Below are 17,617 nucleotides of genomic sequence, written 5' to 3'. Positions count from 1 at the left end.
TGAAAATTTAATATTAAGGGAAGGGGAAGAGCTTCTCTGATCATCAGTTAATCTTCTATATAGAATCACATTCAGCTCCCTACCTGGAAAGGTTTCTGTACTGCAGACTTTTACTCTAAAGCTGTATGTTCTACTTCTCAATCTCATTCCTGTTAGCTGCTAGGTGCTAGACCTTGGTCAACATCCATAGTTTGCCAGTAACTAGACCAAGATAAGTCTTGATTGCATTCTAGAATGGCTTTTTTTTTAGAACTTATTGTTCAAATTCATTCCAGTCTATTATTAGTGAATCATTGATAAAATATGTCCCTCCAACTGATATTATTTTTTATTAAAACATTAGTTTCTCATCTAGATCATAGTATTGCAGTTTTTAATAACCCCAAAGCTGCTTGTTTAGTACCTAGCATCAATTCTGTGTAATTCAATCACACTTGTCTTTTATGTAAAAATGTAAATTTGACTTTGTCCTCAGCAGGATCTCAGATGTTCTTGTGAACTGCCTCTCCCAACACCTCCAGGTTCATCTCTCACTAAGGACTCTTCTTTATGCTGCCTCTGTAAAATAGCAGTTTCCTAAGAGATAGTGCTGCTCCATATGCTGCTATTGATTCATGCTGTTGTTGATGTTAGAAATATCCTCTTTGCCTACTTCAAAGACTGGCTCAGTAGCTCCTCTTACAGAAACTCACTTCCTGTGTGTTCAGAATGTCTTGGTTCCTTTCTATCCTTCCCCTACTGTGTCTTCCACCAGTCACCTACAGACTGATTCAGCTTTACTTTCTTTTGGAATCTCAGAAATACTATAGATCTTGGTTTATAATATGTACTAATATGTGTCTCTTGTGTAAGTTATTAAAGGAACAAATGTGTCTGGCTAAATAGTAGTTTCAATCAATTGATGTTAGAAGTTTTCAATGAAGCCTTAGATTCCTTGACTTAGCCTAAAAGCTCAATGTTCCACCCTGTCAATAATTGTGACAGCAGCACTGTTTTGCTGTCTGTTGCAGAAATCAAAGGAGCAGCTTCAAATCAAAAGTGTCTTGAGAACTCTTAAGGGCAATGGCAAAATAGTACCAAAAAAAAAAAAATTGGTTACTAGCGTATTGGCAATCCTGACACTTTAAGCCTTGCTAAATTTATAGAAGAGTGCAAAATTCTACTTTTATTCCCCACAAAGAGAATATACTTTCCTAAGAGAAAAAATTAAACTGACATCATATGCAGAGAATTTGTTTGAATAACATTTAGAGATTGTTATTGTAGTTCACATGACCTGGAACTAGGTGACATTAATACTGATTATCACATAGAATCAAAGGCATGATGATACATATGACTTTGCCACACTTGCAAAATTGTTTTGCATTCCCTTGAGTGCTGGGCCCCATGTTGCAAATGTGTGATACCAGTAACTCTGGAGTCTGAGATAGGAGAATAGCAAGTTTGAGGCCAGCCTGGGCAACTTTTCAAGACCTTCTGCAACTTAGAGAGATCCTGTCTCAAAATAAAAAACAAAAGTGTCTGCCTTAGTTCATGTGCCTTCTGATCCAAATTCTCCCAATTCATTAACCTGACATCAATTTATTCTTCTATAAAACAGGAAATTTTGGAATAGATTCTTTTATGCAGATAAATATTATGAATACTGACAGAGACAGATTGTATTTATAGTTCCTGAAATCAAACACTGTTGAATGGCCCAATCTTCACATATGATCAAGTTATCATTTCACATTATAGTATGAAGATTGGAACGTGTGATTTGCTTTACAGCCACAATATAGCAATCATTCTCATGATGATTTTTATTTTAATATTATAAAACAACTTTAAAAGTTAGGTATCAGTTTCAAAGCTCACTAAAAATAAATAAATATTTGTGTTTATAACTATGTTTATTACTAATTTATCATTTATAGAATAATGTTTTATTGACCACTTTGAAAATTTCAGAGTAGCACACATATGAAAAGGAAGAAACATTATATCATTAAACTATAATTTCCATGCAGACTACATGGAACTTTGAATTTAACCAAGAACTTACACAATTGATTCAGATAGCTGGAGGCATTCCTGTTACTTACAAAAGAAAAAAGTGGTTTCTTTTGTTTTTGTTTTTGTTTTTTTGTGCTGTAGACTTCTTTTTATGACATTTTTTATGACAAAAGTAGAACAAAGTATGCCATTTATTTCCAAATAAATGTGATGAGTCTTAACTAGTTTAGGACTTCAGTATTTATCTTGAAGCTTCTACCTCTATACTGAAGTATTATTTTTTTTTAATATCTTAGTGATTATGTTATTACATGGAAATTTTCACGTATAGTATTTTTAGAAAAGCTTTCAGGTTGTAAACCAATGATAAAATATAGTAGAGATTAAAAGACAAAAAAGGGGATTAAAAGTCCAAGGGAGAATGAGTTATAGCTAGCTGAGTTTACCTAGGAATGTATTTTATGACCCAGCTGTGGAGGCAGAAGAAAAAGAAAACAAAAACAACTAATAAAAATCCAGAGCAGCAGTAGCTGATGCTCTAGGAGGATGTGAGGACTAAGAATATTAAAGCAGTGAATTTGATTCATATTTGTTTTAAAAGGTAGATTAAAAATTTGGTGAGGGGCAATTTTGCCTAGTAGAATTGAAAATTATTAATGAGTGCTATTTAAAATAATAATACAAATAAAAAAGAAAACTGTGAGAAGATAAATTTCAATAAATTTAGCAGCTAGCTAGAAGTCCATCAGGCAATTCAGAGTCCTGAATGTGTGCTAGGCCTGAGGTTGGGCTCAAGTTGTCCTCCCCTTTCCTGAGCATTGACCTGGGGCCACATTCAGGCAAAGGCTGCCATGACTCTGAGATTTTGGCTAGCAGTATATGCGGCTTTGAAGTTCCAGAAAGCAGTTTGGCCTATTCCATAAATCTTACCCAAGGAGGACCTCTTACTCAAACAAATTTATATTTCCTTCAAACCATCTTACTCATCCACCCCCACTGCTACCATGATTTCCTTTATGACCTCTTTTGTAGAGAGTGCTCTTTTCCTTACGGGGGTTGTACCTGGAGTGTGGCTTCCTTTTCCTCTTCAATGTCCCTGCACTAGGCTGGCACTTGTTTATTGGAGGATCATGTTAGCATGGAATACTTTACATGTACTGCTCCTTTAGTTTTTCTTCTTTAATCTGACATATCCAGAAGTTCATACCCTATGAACTAGAAGTAATAGATAGCTAAGTCCTTGTGGTCCCCATCCATTAGCATTTTCTTCTTCAGAAAGGTAACTTTATAGGCTCAGGACTTCTTTTTTTCTTTTCCTTTCTTTTTTCTTTTTTTTTTTTAGTGGTAAAAGGTGGGATTTTTGCATTTAAATGCAAACACAAGACTTCCCAAATTTCAAAATTCTGAAACCACAGAACTTCCATTTGCTCTTCCAGTAACTGACACTGAAGATACATATTTAATACCAGGGGACATTTTTTAGATGTTCTCTGGTGTGTTTTTTATTTCTTTTTAAATTTTTTTCTCATTTTTTTTTTAATTTTAAGTCATGCGTTAAGTGACCAGAGTTTCAAGCAGCTAACTGAAAATAAGACAAAAAACAAGCAAAAGCAAAAACAAGAAGCACCACCATAAGAGCAACCAAAAACTCTGCTGTTAAAAACAATGTTTGAAGAACTTAAGACCATTTTATATGAGTTTTGGGGAATTCAGAAAGTAATTCTCATCTGCAGCCCCTCTTCTTCCCTAAAATCATAGAAGCACAGCAATTAATATATTTTGAGATACTACAATATATGAAAACAGTATGAAATATTTGATGTGTATATTGCATTGAAAGTTAAACCTATCCTACCTCTATGACTCACACTGTTTTTTATAAATGTAAACACTTACATGAAGTTTTAGTCAGATTTTTCATTGCTGTGACCAAATAATCTGACAAGAACAATTTAGAGGAGGAAAAGTTTATTTGGGAGTTTATAGTTATAAAGATCTCAATCCATAGACAGCCTCCTCCATTCCTTGGGGCTCAAGGTAAGGCAGAATATCATGGGCTAAGATTATGGTGGAGGAAAGTGGCTAAAGATATCACACCAAGAAGCAGAGAGAGAGCTCTGTTCAACAAAGACAAAATATATACCCCAAAGGCATGCCTCCAGTGACTCACCTCCTCCAGCCACACCCTACCAACACAGTTACACCCATTTAATCCCTATCAGTAGATTAACTCACTGATTGAATTTAGGCTCTCATAACCCAATCATTTCATCTCTAAACCTTCTTGAATTGTCCAACAAATGAGTTTTGGGTGGACACCCTATATCTCTATACAATACCACATGATAATGCAGGTCATCTAAAGTCAGGACTTTTAACAAATGCAATGGGGGGGAAACTCATTCAGCTGAAACCAAAGCCTTTGCTCATAGGCACCATAATGATGAACTATAGGGTGAAAGGAACTCTGGGTTAAGTATCAAATTTGCTTTTATTTGTACAGCTTGGTACAAAAGTTTGTTTGATTTTATTTGCATTTTTGTTTTAAATCAGGAATTCAGCTATTTAGAAATGCATTATTCATTGTATTTTGTTTTATAAGTAACCAAATAGTCTATTTCAGTGAAATTTAGTTTTCCATAAATGGTTTTGCTTTTTTGATATTAAATGATATTTTTAAAAAATACATATATATTATAGGATTTCTATAAAAATTAAAAAAAATACATTTTTTAAAAAAAATTTAAAAAATACATATATATTTATAGGATACTATAAAAATTAACTGAATATTCAGTACACAACTTCAAAATCAGTTTTGTATGCTTAACACTAAATATAAGTAATATCTATTAAGACTTAGATTTTTATTTTATAGTCTTATCATTTAAAAAACTAGCTCCACTATAACCCATATTTGACATTGAGCAACATAGCAGAGGAATTGATAATTTATCAAAGTGCTAATTTCCAATGCATTTGTGTACTTCATGATTTATTGATTTGGGATTTCAAGATAAATAATAGATGTCTTACCAAACCAAAATAAATTCCAAAGCAATATTTGTAAAGTTAGATCAAACAATATTTCCAATAGTTAATTAATAAAACAATGTCCAGGATTCTTTGCTTCATTTTTAGCATGAGACAGATATTATCTATAGATTTTTTGTTCATGCTATAACAAATTAAGCACTGCTTCATTGTGCTGATTCTCCCATTAATTGAAATAATTTTGTCAAAATTTATTTTTATGTCAAATTGTTCGAGTTGTTTGTGACTTATATGTAATTTGCTTTATTGACACACTCTCACACAGGCAAACACAGAAAGTGATATGAAGCACTTTCGTATGAATCCTTATTATTTTGCTAGTATTTCAAGAGGAATTTTTAATCAGAAAAAAAGATTTGAACCAATATAGATTGGTTGTATTATTCTCATTATTGTGCAGGTGTCTATGTATTCCATTTATAGTACAACTACCACATTTAATAGTTGACAAATTTAAAGTACTATATTAGGCAGTTTTTAAAATTGTCATTTAAAATACATTCAGTTAATTTTTGCAACTCCTTTATGAGGTAATAACTTAATTATATTAGACTCTATTATAACAACTTCCCTTGTTTAAACAAGTTAAGTTCTCACAATGATACTATAAAAATTATCATTTCATGCATATTTTACTGGTGAGAAAACTAAGATTTTCTCAACTTTACCAAAATCCTAAAATTATAAAAGTCATTTATGATTGGACAGTCTAGGTGCTGAGCCACTGTTATAGGTTACAGTGTGACACAACTTCTTCCTTTACATAAAATGGGTATTTGCCAATTGAAGTAGGTAGTTGGCAGCACCACCTTTAGCTCCATAAAAATTCACCTATTATATAAAAAATCCATGCAAATTTGTAATATGTGGTCAAACACAATTTGTGGGTAGCAAATTTGAACCCATGACTGACATAATTTTATAAATATTTAAATATGTAATATAATTTTAAATTTAACTCTCTTTGATTTGAGTTGCATTTCCATGCAAGTCTTTTTTAATTTAATGTCTTTACCAAAATATATCTTCCAATGGGCTTAAAGCAATTATCCTTTCCCCATTTATTTTCTTTTTATACATTTAGTGTTTTTCATAGTTTCAATTATATTTATTTTATTCCATATTTATATTTATAATATCATCAGTGTTTTTCAAATACTCCTTTATATTAGTATGTTATTGAATCTATTTTCCTAAATAGTCCTGGATAGTACATCCATCTTTTTTTCCTTACAGTTTTACTGGATAACTTTCTCTATTCTCAGTATGTCATGTTTAATTCTTTCTTGACTCGGTTCCTTAATTTTGAAAGAGACACTAATGTGTTCAAAAAATTACTTGGAAGGTATATGTGTTTTTATTTACTTAACTAGATCATTTTTGGAGTACATTGACCATCTGGCCACATTTAGCATTCTTGGTTCAAAATCATGTTTCTTGCAACATAAAATGCATTGCTCCATGAATTCCTAGCATCCTTGTTGTCATGTTCCTGCAAACTGTAATGTCACTTTGGTTCTTTGTTTATAGTAAATATCGAGACAGGGTCCAGGCTGGCTTCATACTTGCAATTCCCCTGCCTCAGCCTACCAAGTTGCTGGGATTACAGGTGTGTACCACCCACTAGGCTGATTTGTATTTCTTTAACATTTATTTTTCCTCTCTGAAATTTTGGAAAGGTTTGTCCAACTTTACATTCTGATAACTAAAATGAAGAATAGTTTTGGGTTTTTTTAATTCTTTATCCTGCATACTTTTTAGTGAAATTTTAAGTCTCTACCTCATATAATCAGATTCATAAAATTATTATTAACTTTGTTCTTCCTGACTTTTTTTCCCTGGAATTCTTATTCTCATATTCTCTTGCTTATAATTTCTCTTGCTCCCCCACCCCCAACATTAAAAAAGAAGAATCTCTTACACACTTTGTTCTATTTTTTTTTAATGCCTCTTCTTTGCTTAAAGATAACTTCAAATATTAGGTATAAGAACTTATTGTATGATTATTTCATTTTTTCACATTTTTTAGTTCATTTTATTTTCCATTGTCACTTGAATTTCTATAATATTGGTAGAAGTGGTTTCACTGTTCTTTTGAGTATGCTGTTCCTAATGTTTTTGGTTTAAAATCATTTTTTATCTGTTTTTACGTTACAGTTTTCCTCAAATGTGTGATGATCTTTGCTCTTTGGCTCAACTTTTAAGATGAACAGTAGCATCTTTTTGTAAGATAGGCGTGTGTGGTCAGAGCTTGTTTACTTAGGGCAAGGGCTTCTAACAGGTGTGCTGTGAAACATGGTGTGCAGTGAAGGTGGTTCATGTTTGGTAAGAGACTGATTACCTCTCTCCAAGAAGCAGGAGTAAGAGGCCTCAGATCAATATCCTCCAGTGTCCTACACAAATTGTCTTATTATCAACATGGGTTGTCACAGGACCGAGTCACTGTTGAATATATTTACGTGATAAAATGTGATATGAAAAGAAGCAGGAAAACTTAGGATTTTCCTACTTATAAACAACTACAACTTATTTAAAAGTTCGTGTTTATTATTTCTCAACTAGACAATATTTGAGAAGATGTTCCACTTATGTTCTCATTGTCTTCATCTTTATCCTCATTTAAAAACATTTCTCTGGTGATAACTGTTAGAATATTCTTAATTTGCCCATTCTTTTACTTTTTGCGGTATTTTGGATTTAGACACCTACTTTTTAAGATTGATGTGATTTGGTTGTTACAGATGGACAAACATATAAATATATAATAATAACTAAAATACAAAAACTGTAACAAATACAATATTTTGAGAAAGTAGGTAAATACTAAGTTTATTTTACTCCTTTTTGAACATTAACAGCTGCATGAGATATGAAATGTGAAATGTAAAATCCTTCTTACACAGTTAAAATATGTCCTCCAGTGACTGTTTTGCTCACTTGCCCCATGGAGACACTGTGCTTCTATAACTTACAATGATAAACTTCTGAAATTGGAATTTGGCTATCATGTTACTCTTTATCTCTCCTTGTTCCGAATGAATATATTCACCTTCTTCAGCTCTGCCTTGTATAACGTGATTTCTCACTATGAACTTTATTGGCCAGCCCTCCGTGGTCTTATGGAAACTGATAAAAGTCATTTCTTGCGTCTAGAAACTCAATCTTGGGTGGCAGACAAATCAGTACTAGGTTGTAATAGGACTACACTTTTATGTTAATATAGAGCTGTTATGAACTATTTTACATAATTTGCTATTTGGGGGGACATAATCTTTAAGAATAAAATTACTTATGAGCAGTGGTGAGAGTAGATGCCCTAAGCAGGAATGGTACAAGTTATTTTTCCTCTTAGCCCCAGATTTTCTTTCATCTTGTTTTTTTTTTTTTTTTTTTGTACTAATGAGACAATTATTTGAGAACATGATAAAACAAATCACATGAAAGTATAAGATACAAATATGTACATTAATGAGGGCCTGAGAAGACCACTGTAGATAGGTCTCGGGAAATATCTTGCAGGCAAAATATTTGTTTGGAATATTTTGCAACAAAAAGTTAACTCAACTGGGCATGGTGGTACAATGCCTGTAATCCCAGCATCGTGGAAGGCTAAGGCAGGAGGATCTTGAGTTCAAAGTCAGTCTCAGCAAAAGCGAGGTGTTAAGCAACTCCGTGAGACCATGTTGCTAAATAAAACACAAAATAGGACTGGGGATGTGGCTTAATGGTTGAGTGCCCCAGAGTTCAATCCCTGGTACCCGTCCCCGCAAAATGTTAACTCATATAGTGATGTGGACCACACAGTGTGCCAAGTGTAAGAAAGGGTGGAGAAATACTTGCCAGACTTTCATTTCTTTCCTATAGTTTTGTTTAATACACAATTGAATTATTAAAAGTTTAATTTCTTCGTAAGAAACTTAGAGGCTTCTTGGTTTTAAGAATTAAAGGTAATTATTAATCAATTCCAAAAACCTCACATAATAACTTATAGATAATATATGTCATTAACATTACTGGGGAACAGAAGGCCCTAGCTTGTGATTTTAATAATTTATTTAAAATGTTTTTCTCTAAATATAGAAGTAACATACGTTCATTCAAAGTTCAGTTCTTTCATAATCCTGATATCTAGTAAATTTTTTTTTAATATATTTTAGGTTTTTATTGTACTTTCTGCATAGAGAAAATAAATTTTTATCATATTATTCATAATATATTATAATCTACTTTTTAACAAATTTGAAAATATATAATGATAACCATTAAGTTTCTTAAAATATTGTTGTTGATCTATTTTTGTTAAAATACAAGGTGTTTCATGAAATAAATTATTAGACTATTTTTTAAACCAATCTTTTAATGGTTGACTGGTTTATTACATGGTTTAACCATTATAAGGGCATAGTGTACATTCTTACACATACAAATGAATGCATATTAGAGAATTAATTTACTTTTAAGCAAAAACTAAGAATTTAAAATAGAAAAGTATATCTTATTATATATTTATGAGAGAAAAATTATTGTATCTTAGATATACTTTACAATATAAAATCGGCATGCCTCGTGTACATGATATTTTTGTATTTTTATCTCAGAAACAGATTTTCAATAAAAGATAGAGAAAAATGTCTCAAGCATTTTTAAAAAAAATAAAATTGGCTCATTAAAACTATTTACTGACTTAATTTCTGAACTACACAATGTGTAAGGGCTATTTTTCCTTTAATTATTATCACAATTTAGCAAAACAACGTGGGAAGAAAGGAGACTTGGTTTCTGGCTCACTGCAGGGGTACATTGCAACTCAGGTTAGGAGGCCCCCTGGTCTGTGAACAAGTTCCCTGCCTGTCACAACCCCACAGCTTTTGCAAAGCTCTACTTGCCTGTACCTATAAAGAAAGAAGCTGGCATTGCCTTTTCAGCCTTTGTCTACTATTAAAAAAATAGCCAATTAAACATTTTGAAGCCAGACTCCGGAAGTTGCTTATACAGAAAGAGTGTGAAACAAAATATTTCACTGAAGGAAGCCTCTCTCCAGTCTATGTACTCACATGTGTGAGACCTTGATAACACAGAATTCCTATGCCTTCGGTATCTTCAATGCTGAGAAATCTGAAAGGCATATTCTATTCTAGTTGTCTTGAAAAGACTGGTTAATTTTTTTTCTCCTGCTTTGTTCTCTGTTGCCTTTGGAAATTTCTTAGTACAGATGATAAAGAATGGCTGCCTTTGCCTAAATCTCTCCCAGTGTTAGCACCAGAGGCCGTACTCAGCTCTTTCCTTAGTCTGTAAATTACCACACACTGGCATTGTCTGATTTGCCTACATAATCTGTTAAAACATCAGTTATAGTGTCAGAAACTTTCTCTTACAGCTATATGACCAAGAAAATAAAAATCTCAAAGCTTCATTATTTGTATCATGAAATAGGGGCAGGAAGTTTAAATGACTGACAAATAAATGAATCAAATCCAAAAAAAGATCTTGATTTTTCCCCTTGTAAAATATAGTAAACACACATACACATGTGTGTATATGTGTGGGGGAGATGTGCTGTAATTTGTAATTCATTTGTTTTCAGGACTTAAATATCTACTTTACTTTACTGGCATTCATTTCCCCCACTCATCTCCTCTTCCCCACTACCAAGTACAGCATCACAAACTTTTGATGAATGGCTGCTTCAAGGACTGAATAATTCACAAGAATTTGTGGATTAAGTTTTGAATTTCTCTCTCTCTTTTTTTAACCCAAGAAGCATTAAATCAGTTGTTTGTTATAATATTTAATAGAAATCAAGAAGAAATAGAACTGAGGCCTTACTTGGCTAGTTATTTGGCTAAGAAATGATTTCACTTAGTGTATTTCTCATGTGATTTTAATATTTTTCCATCTACAAGGCCTCAAACTCAATGGAGGAGAATGAAAATTATTATGTGTGTCATATTTAATTGTATTTGCATATTACTAAACATGGATACACCCCACTCTCCTTAAAACATACTTTTAGAAACAGAGTGGTTTTCCATCTGTAGGTTTTATAGCAAAAATGTACATAAAATACAAGAATGTTTGTGATTCTGCATGTATTTGAAAGCAGAGTTCTTCAATAAAGCTGATTTTATAAAACTGCACTAAAAACACCAGAATAGTGTCAAATATATTTTATAATAGTAAATGTAAATGGTTTTACCTATAGTAAAAACAAAAAGTAAAAAATGAAAATCTAAAGAAATATCAAAGTAAGAAAACAAGTTTAGAGACAAAATTGTTGCTTTTTTCCATTTGAACACTGTTTTCAATGTTAACCAAATTATCCAAACACCATTATAATTTGACAGAATATAAAGTATTGTCAGAATTCCAATAAATGATGATGTTAAGTACCCCATCACCCAATCATGATGGGTCAGTATTTATAGATTTCCTTCTCAAAAGAAAAGAACAATCAGTCATATCCTGTTTTTATGTATCAAAATTGCAATTTATATTTATTTATTAAACAAAAGATTTTCATCACTTTTGCATCAGCATAACATTTGAGATAAAGAAGAATTGAGAAGTTTAGAGTTCAGGAAACTATGTCCTTAGATATTTGATAATACATTCCAATCATTTTCTTCATACAGAACAAAGTAAATTTACTAATGTGAAACATTTAGACCTAGACTGATTTTGGAAAAAATCAGCAAAGGAATATTAACTTTGATTTCTTCTTAAGCTCATAATGTTTGAGTCACACATTACTTAAAATTCAATTGCTAGCCCAGTGTTGTGGCTCATGCCTGTATTTCCAGCCTCTCAGGAGGCTGAGGCAAGAGGATCATGAGTTCAAAGCTAGCCTCAACAAAAGCAAGGCACTAAACAACTCAGTGAGACCCTGTCTCTAAATAATATACAAAAAATAGGACTAAGGATATGGCTCAGTAGTCGAGTGCCCTTTAATTCAATCCTGGATACCCCCTCCACAAAAAATGAATTGCTTTTTAATCTTCATTTTATATGTGAGGAAAACAGCCATAGAATGTTAATTGATTACATATTGCATAGCCTATACTGTACCACCAGGTATAAGAAACTGAGTCCCTTTGCGCTTCAGCCCAAATTCTTTTCTCTGCCAAACTTTAAAGAAAATCTTCATTTCTTCATCATTCTTATAGCAGAAAACACGGGGGCCCTTGAGTGACTTGGAAAATTATGCAAGCACAGTCACAATTAACAAATTTTATCTCATTCTCTATGGTTTCTTTTCATAGGGAATACTACTTTACAAAACCCATCAGCAGACTAAAGAAGGATCAAAAGTCAATTTCTGGATTAAGTCATCTCTGTGTGGATGTGGCCAAAGCAGCTGAATTTATCTCTGTGAGTCAGTACAAGCAAATCAATATTCCATGGTTACAGTTTCTATTTTTACTTAATTCTCCTTACTAAATGTACCTCATTAATTATTTGGAAACAAGGGGATGGATGTGTGGCTGGGTTAAATCAGAACTTTTAAGAAAGGAAGGAAGAGAGGTAGGAAGGAAGGAACTGAAGACAGAGAGGGGTTGTGGAAACTAGGAAAGATTTCTATTTCTTTTTAAATCGATGGCTACTAATATGAGTTCTATTGAATTTTTTCTAAATCTGAACTGACAAATTTAAAAGTCCATGAAAGTTATGTCAAATTGATATAACACATACACAGTACAATTTCTTTGACTTTAGAAAATTAAAATCATCGTTAATTTCTCATAATTTATTTCAATAAATAAGAATGATCCCAAAGATTAATTCAGTTAAGGAATAAAAATGAATACCACTTTTTTAAAAAGATTTTTTTTAAAGATGGACACAATGTCTTTACTTGATTTATTTTATTTATTTTTATGTGGTGTTGAGGATCGAACCTAGTGCCTCATGTTTGTGAGGCAAGTGCTGTACTGCTGAGCTATAACCCCAACCCCGTGTGCATACCACTTTTAAATGACAACATTGATAATCTTAGCAATGCCACAGATGTGTTTAATAATAGAAAATCAATGGTTAATAAACAGCTGGGTATAGTAAAGATATTGGCAAGGCTCAGAGTGATGTGGCTGTCAATCACAGTACTGAGCTGTCTTGGTGTGTATGATTCTTCCTGGAATGAAACAAAGTGCCTCTTGAGGAATCCTTAAGCTTTGGAGTGGATAGTGATTTCTAGGGTAGCAATGGGAATAAGTAGAAGCTTTTACTTTTGTCACTTTACTCAATTTTCTCAATCACATGGAATTACTTATAAGTAATATAAGTGATTGAGAAAGGAACAGAGGTTAATTTGGATTATAAAAAATCAACTTTGCTTTTCCAGTCTAATTTTATTCACTCAAGCATTAGAAGACATAATTTTTTCCTGTGACCAAACATCATAATATGTTAAAAATGTTTATTTTTGCTCAAATGCATGCAATTAAATATTAATGTATATACAATGTTTGTGTCAGAATAAATTGATCTATGATGGTAAAACTTTTGGAAAATAATGGAAAGTGGTTGGCAAGGATTTGACCTATGATGCTTTTGATCCTTGAACCTAATGTCGCCTGATTTGGATTTAGAAAAAGCAAAATCATATTATCCATCTTTGGTTGCACCCTCACAAAATCTGCTTTATCTATTAACTTAATAAGTTTTCTAAAATGATAATTAAGATATTTCTGATACCCTTGATCTACAAATGTGGTATAATAGAGTAACAAAAAAACCTGTGATACTGCACAGGTCTTGTTCTTGATAAAAGGGTTATGTAGATCAATTTTTCCCATCCCTGTTCCTTCCTCTCTACTGTGCCACCTACAGTAACAGCATTCCCTGCATCTTGTCCTTGTCCCTATCTTTTAGACATCAACATCTGTTAGCAGATACCTCATTTGCACTGCACTACAAATGACTCAGAACAGGTTTGATCATTGCCTTTCAAGTTAATTGTGAAATTTCAAGCATGGATGGATCATTTTAATGGGTAATTGCAAGAACTATTTAGTCTAAGCTATAGTTGAGGGTCAAAGATAGGATTCGGGAATTACATTAATAGGAACTCAGCAAAAAGTGTCCACAATAAATGGAAAATTGAAGGGAATGAGAAAAAAGAACATAAGCAGGTCCAGAATTTCATAATGAGTTTAAAAATGATTATATAAGAGAAGAATGGAGCAAATCCAGCCACATCCCCTTATGAAGAAACACATACCTAGAGACATATTATTTGTGTATCTTCTCTTTTGATAAATAGTGCTGGTTACATTTATTGAAACAGACTGAATCTAACAGTCTTGAATTCTCAGTAAAATAATGTAAAGTTAGCATTTTTGGGCTATTCAACTTCTTAAAAATAGGAATTCCAAATATTCTTGTCATCTTGACATTTTCTGTAAAACTTAGAGTTGAGTGTCACCATGGCCCTAAGATTATTTTACAGTGATGCTGTGTGTTTTCTTATCTACTGGCATAAAAACATAGAAGCAAGTGTGATATTTAGAATTATTTATATCACCTTTCTTTACCATTGGTTTTAAATCCCCAGGGAGTTTAAAGTAAAGAATTCCTAAGAGGAGTGTACCAACTGAATTTCATCCTTAAACACATAGTTATCCACAAGTAAAAATTTTCTCTCTGTTTTTTATTATAGTCAGAGAATGAATTTTTTTCAATTCTTTATACCATAGACTAAGAATTCAAGATTTTTTTTCTCTAATCAATTATTCACTTAAAAAAAACACTGCAGCTGATAAGAAACTGGAGCCTGATCCCACCACCCTAGAGAAATTCAGGTCCTGCCAAAGTGGTTAGGTATGACCAGTCCTCATGTTGGTAGACATGTTTCCTGTAAATAATTGTGCATGAGGGTACAGATAAAAAGATCACCCATATCCAGGAGCCAATAGAGCATGGAAGTCCTCTGCAATTGTACACAGCACCCCTCAGAGATTACTTCAACAAAATCTGTTTCTTTGTTATAAACTGAGTGACAGGATAACTATAAACCAGTCTGAACACCTTCACTTGCCAATCTTGAATTGGAGAATAAAGAAAAGGTACATTGTCTCCCTTGACTTGACATAGTGTGGGGTTTTCATGTTGAACTTTGGATGTAAATGAAGCCCAATATTTGCCCTGGCAGGAGGAAACACAGCTCAAACTATTTAATTTTGAAAAAAAAGTAATTTATAGAGTGTGGAGATATATATATTTATATATAATAAATATATATATGCATATATGTAACATTGAAGAATTTTAAAACTTAATAATTGTTACAGACAGTCAATGTGTTTTAATATCAAGGTCTTTCCAGACTACTCTCTTTACAGTACACAATTTAGAGATAGCAAAAAATGATTTTTCTTTCTTAAAAATCTAAAAGATGTCACATTTTTTTTTGAGTATATGAACTATTTCACAAACCTGGATATACACATGATCCAATACAGGTTTTGACAATTCTGAAAATCCCTCCTTTCTCTTTCAGTAATCTATGAAATACCAGGTATCATAAGAACTTCTAATAACTGCACTCATTGAATAAAATGAGTATAGTGTCCAATGGCTAATTGAAGGCAATCCACAACGGTTAGAGTCTATAAACAAGTCAAAATAACACCTGGCATTTTGCCAGGGGAATGTTAGAGTTCGTAAACAAGTCTGGATGGTGCCTGGCAAAATGCCAGAGGGAGTGGTTTGAGAAGTAACAAAAGCGAGCCATTAAGTGTGGAGATTCCTGATTGGTTGACTGATGTATCTAGTTCATGCTAATTAGATAAGCTGTGTGGAATGTATAAATACTGCTCCTGTCCTGCAATAAACGGCTCCTACTCCTGCTGTATCAACGTACACAAGTTACTTGTCACCCCCACCCCCGTTATTTTGCCCAGGCAGCTGGACTGCGGCGCACAACCCAACTCATGTATAAACAAATATTGTCTAACTGGTGTGTGTGTGTGTGTGTGTGTGTGTGGTGCTGAGTGATGAACCTAGTGCTTTGGACATGCTAAGTGCACATTTTACCACTTAGCTTCTACCCCATCCCCTAGCTTGTGATTTGAATTTAAAAATGCCAAATATCTAATATTAATATTTAAATGAAAATGTATGAAACATATGCAAATATTGAATGTTAGACAAATAGCTATCTTGCTCATAGCCCGCATGATCCAATACTGCAGAAAAATTATGCTATAGATTCATGAGGTATTAAACTTGACATAGCATACAGCTTTTGAGGTTTATTTGGTTTTTGAAATTGCAGTAAGTATAATTCTTCTAAAGCAAACTTATAGAATTTCAATTTACTGTATTCCTAGTTAAAAATGTAAACAAAAAAGTAAAGCTGTTTAATTCTCTGCTCTTTATCCACAGAATATTTGGAAAATATAAGGTGACCAAAAATCATAATAACTACTGATGACTAAATTTGAAAAAAAAAATTGTTTGAATGGATCATCGTATGTTGTTGCAGTAGGACTTGCCAGAAGAATATGATCAATTGAAAAGATTCTTAATATGGAAATAGAAAAAATAATTATAAGTAGAACCATAAACAAGCATTATAATCTTTGATGACCCTGTGACTAATGTTCATTCTGTTTTTTTTCTCATTTTTTTACCAATCTGATAAACTTTTATAATCAATTTAAGAATTAAAATTTATTGATCAAAAACATAGGTTTTATGTAGCAGTGCACATCTAGGAAGCACTGACATTATAGGCATTTGTAACATTGATCTTAGTTGTATTTTGCTTATCAAAAAAAATCTCTCAGGAGGTGACATCTTGATATTTTATGGGGAAAAATGATGTAACTGAGGGAAAATGAAGCACAGAATACATGTTGAATGAAAATTTATCGACATGGTCGATCCTAACGTTTTAGAGAACATCATTACCCAGTCCCATAGGACACCAAGTTTCTGTGTTACCCCAAAATAAAACCAAGAGTGGGTCACAAAGTCATATATATGGGTAGTTTAGATTGAATTTACCCCAGCTCTGAGGGAACCCTAGACACATGAATTTATTACATCCTTATTATGTACATAGATGTTTACAATAAATCTTTTTATAGTAAAATTTCACAAGTATTCCCCTCATATATAGCATATATGACAAAAACTCAGGGTAACAAAAAATAGTTTACAGGGCCATTTTGAAAATGAAAATGGGAAAAACATTTAAATGAAAATCTCAAATTTATCTTTTGCAGAATGCTTCAGGCTTCTTCATCATTTGGACTCTATCCAACTACTTCCAGGAGACTAAAATTATAAATGCTCACAGTTGATAATTACATGATAGAAAACATCATCATTAAAAATATAAAGAAAAACTGAGTAGGTAATATGTCACTTAATATTATAATGGTTCTGATATTTTTATTAAAGTCATCATAAAATTGACATGTTCTTTCTTAATGACAGGCATGACCTTATGTAGTAAAAAGACTATTTTGAATATTCAACAACTGCTTAAATCATCAGAATAAATCAAAAGGTTGGCTTTCCTTGGGAATAAATTATAGGAGGAATTCATACTTGGGGC

The 17,617-nt window shown here is 32.5% G+C and overlaps 1 protein-coding gene across 4 annotated transcripts in view; it reads right to left on the bottom strand.

The window, feature by feature from the left end:
• Window positions 1-17,617, bottom strand: part of Cdh12 (cadherin 12) — a 939,940-nt gene that overhangs the window by 105,914 nt on the left and 816,409 nt on the right. Inside the window, exon 1 of one of the 4 annotated variants that reach the window (XM_048802959.1) lies at window positions 3,468-3,473. The exons of the other annotated variants lie outside the window; for them this stretch is intronic. The gene's annotated coding sequence lies outside the window, so the exon portion shown is untranslated. Of the gene's footprint in view, window positions 1-3,467; window positions 3,474-17,617 lie in introns of those variants that run through there. 4 annotated transcript variants of the gene reach the window in all.

This window comes from Marmota marmota, unplaced genomic scaffold, assembly GCF_001458135.2.
Source record: "Marmota marmota marmota unplaced genomic scaffold, marMar, whole genome shotgun sequence".
NCBI classification, from domain to species: Eukaryota; Metazoa; Chordata; class Mammalia; order Rodentia; family Sciuridae; genus Marmota; species Marmota marmota.
This window is presented reverse-complemented; position numbering and strand designations above follow the sequence as displayed.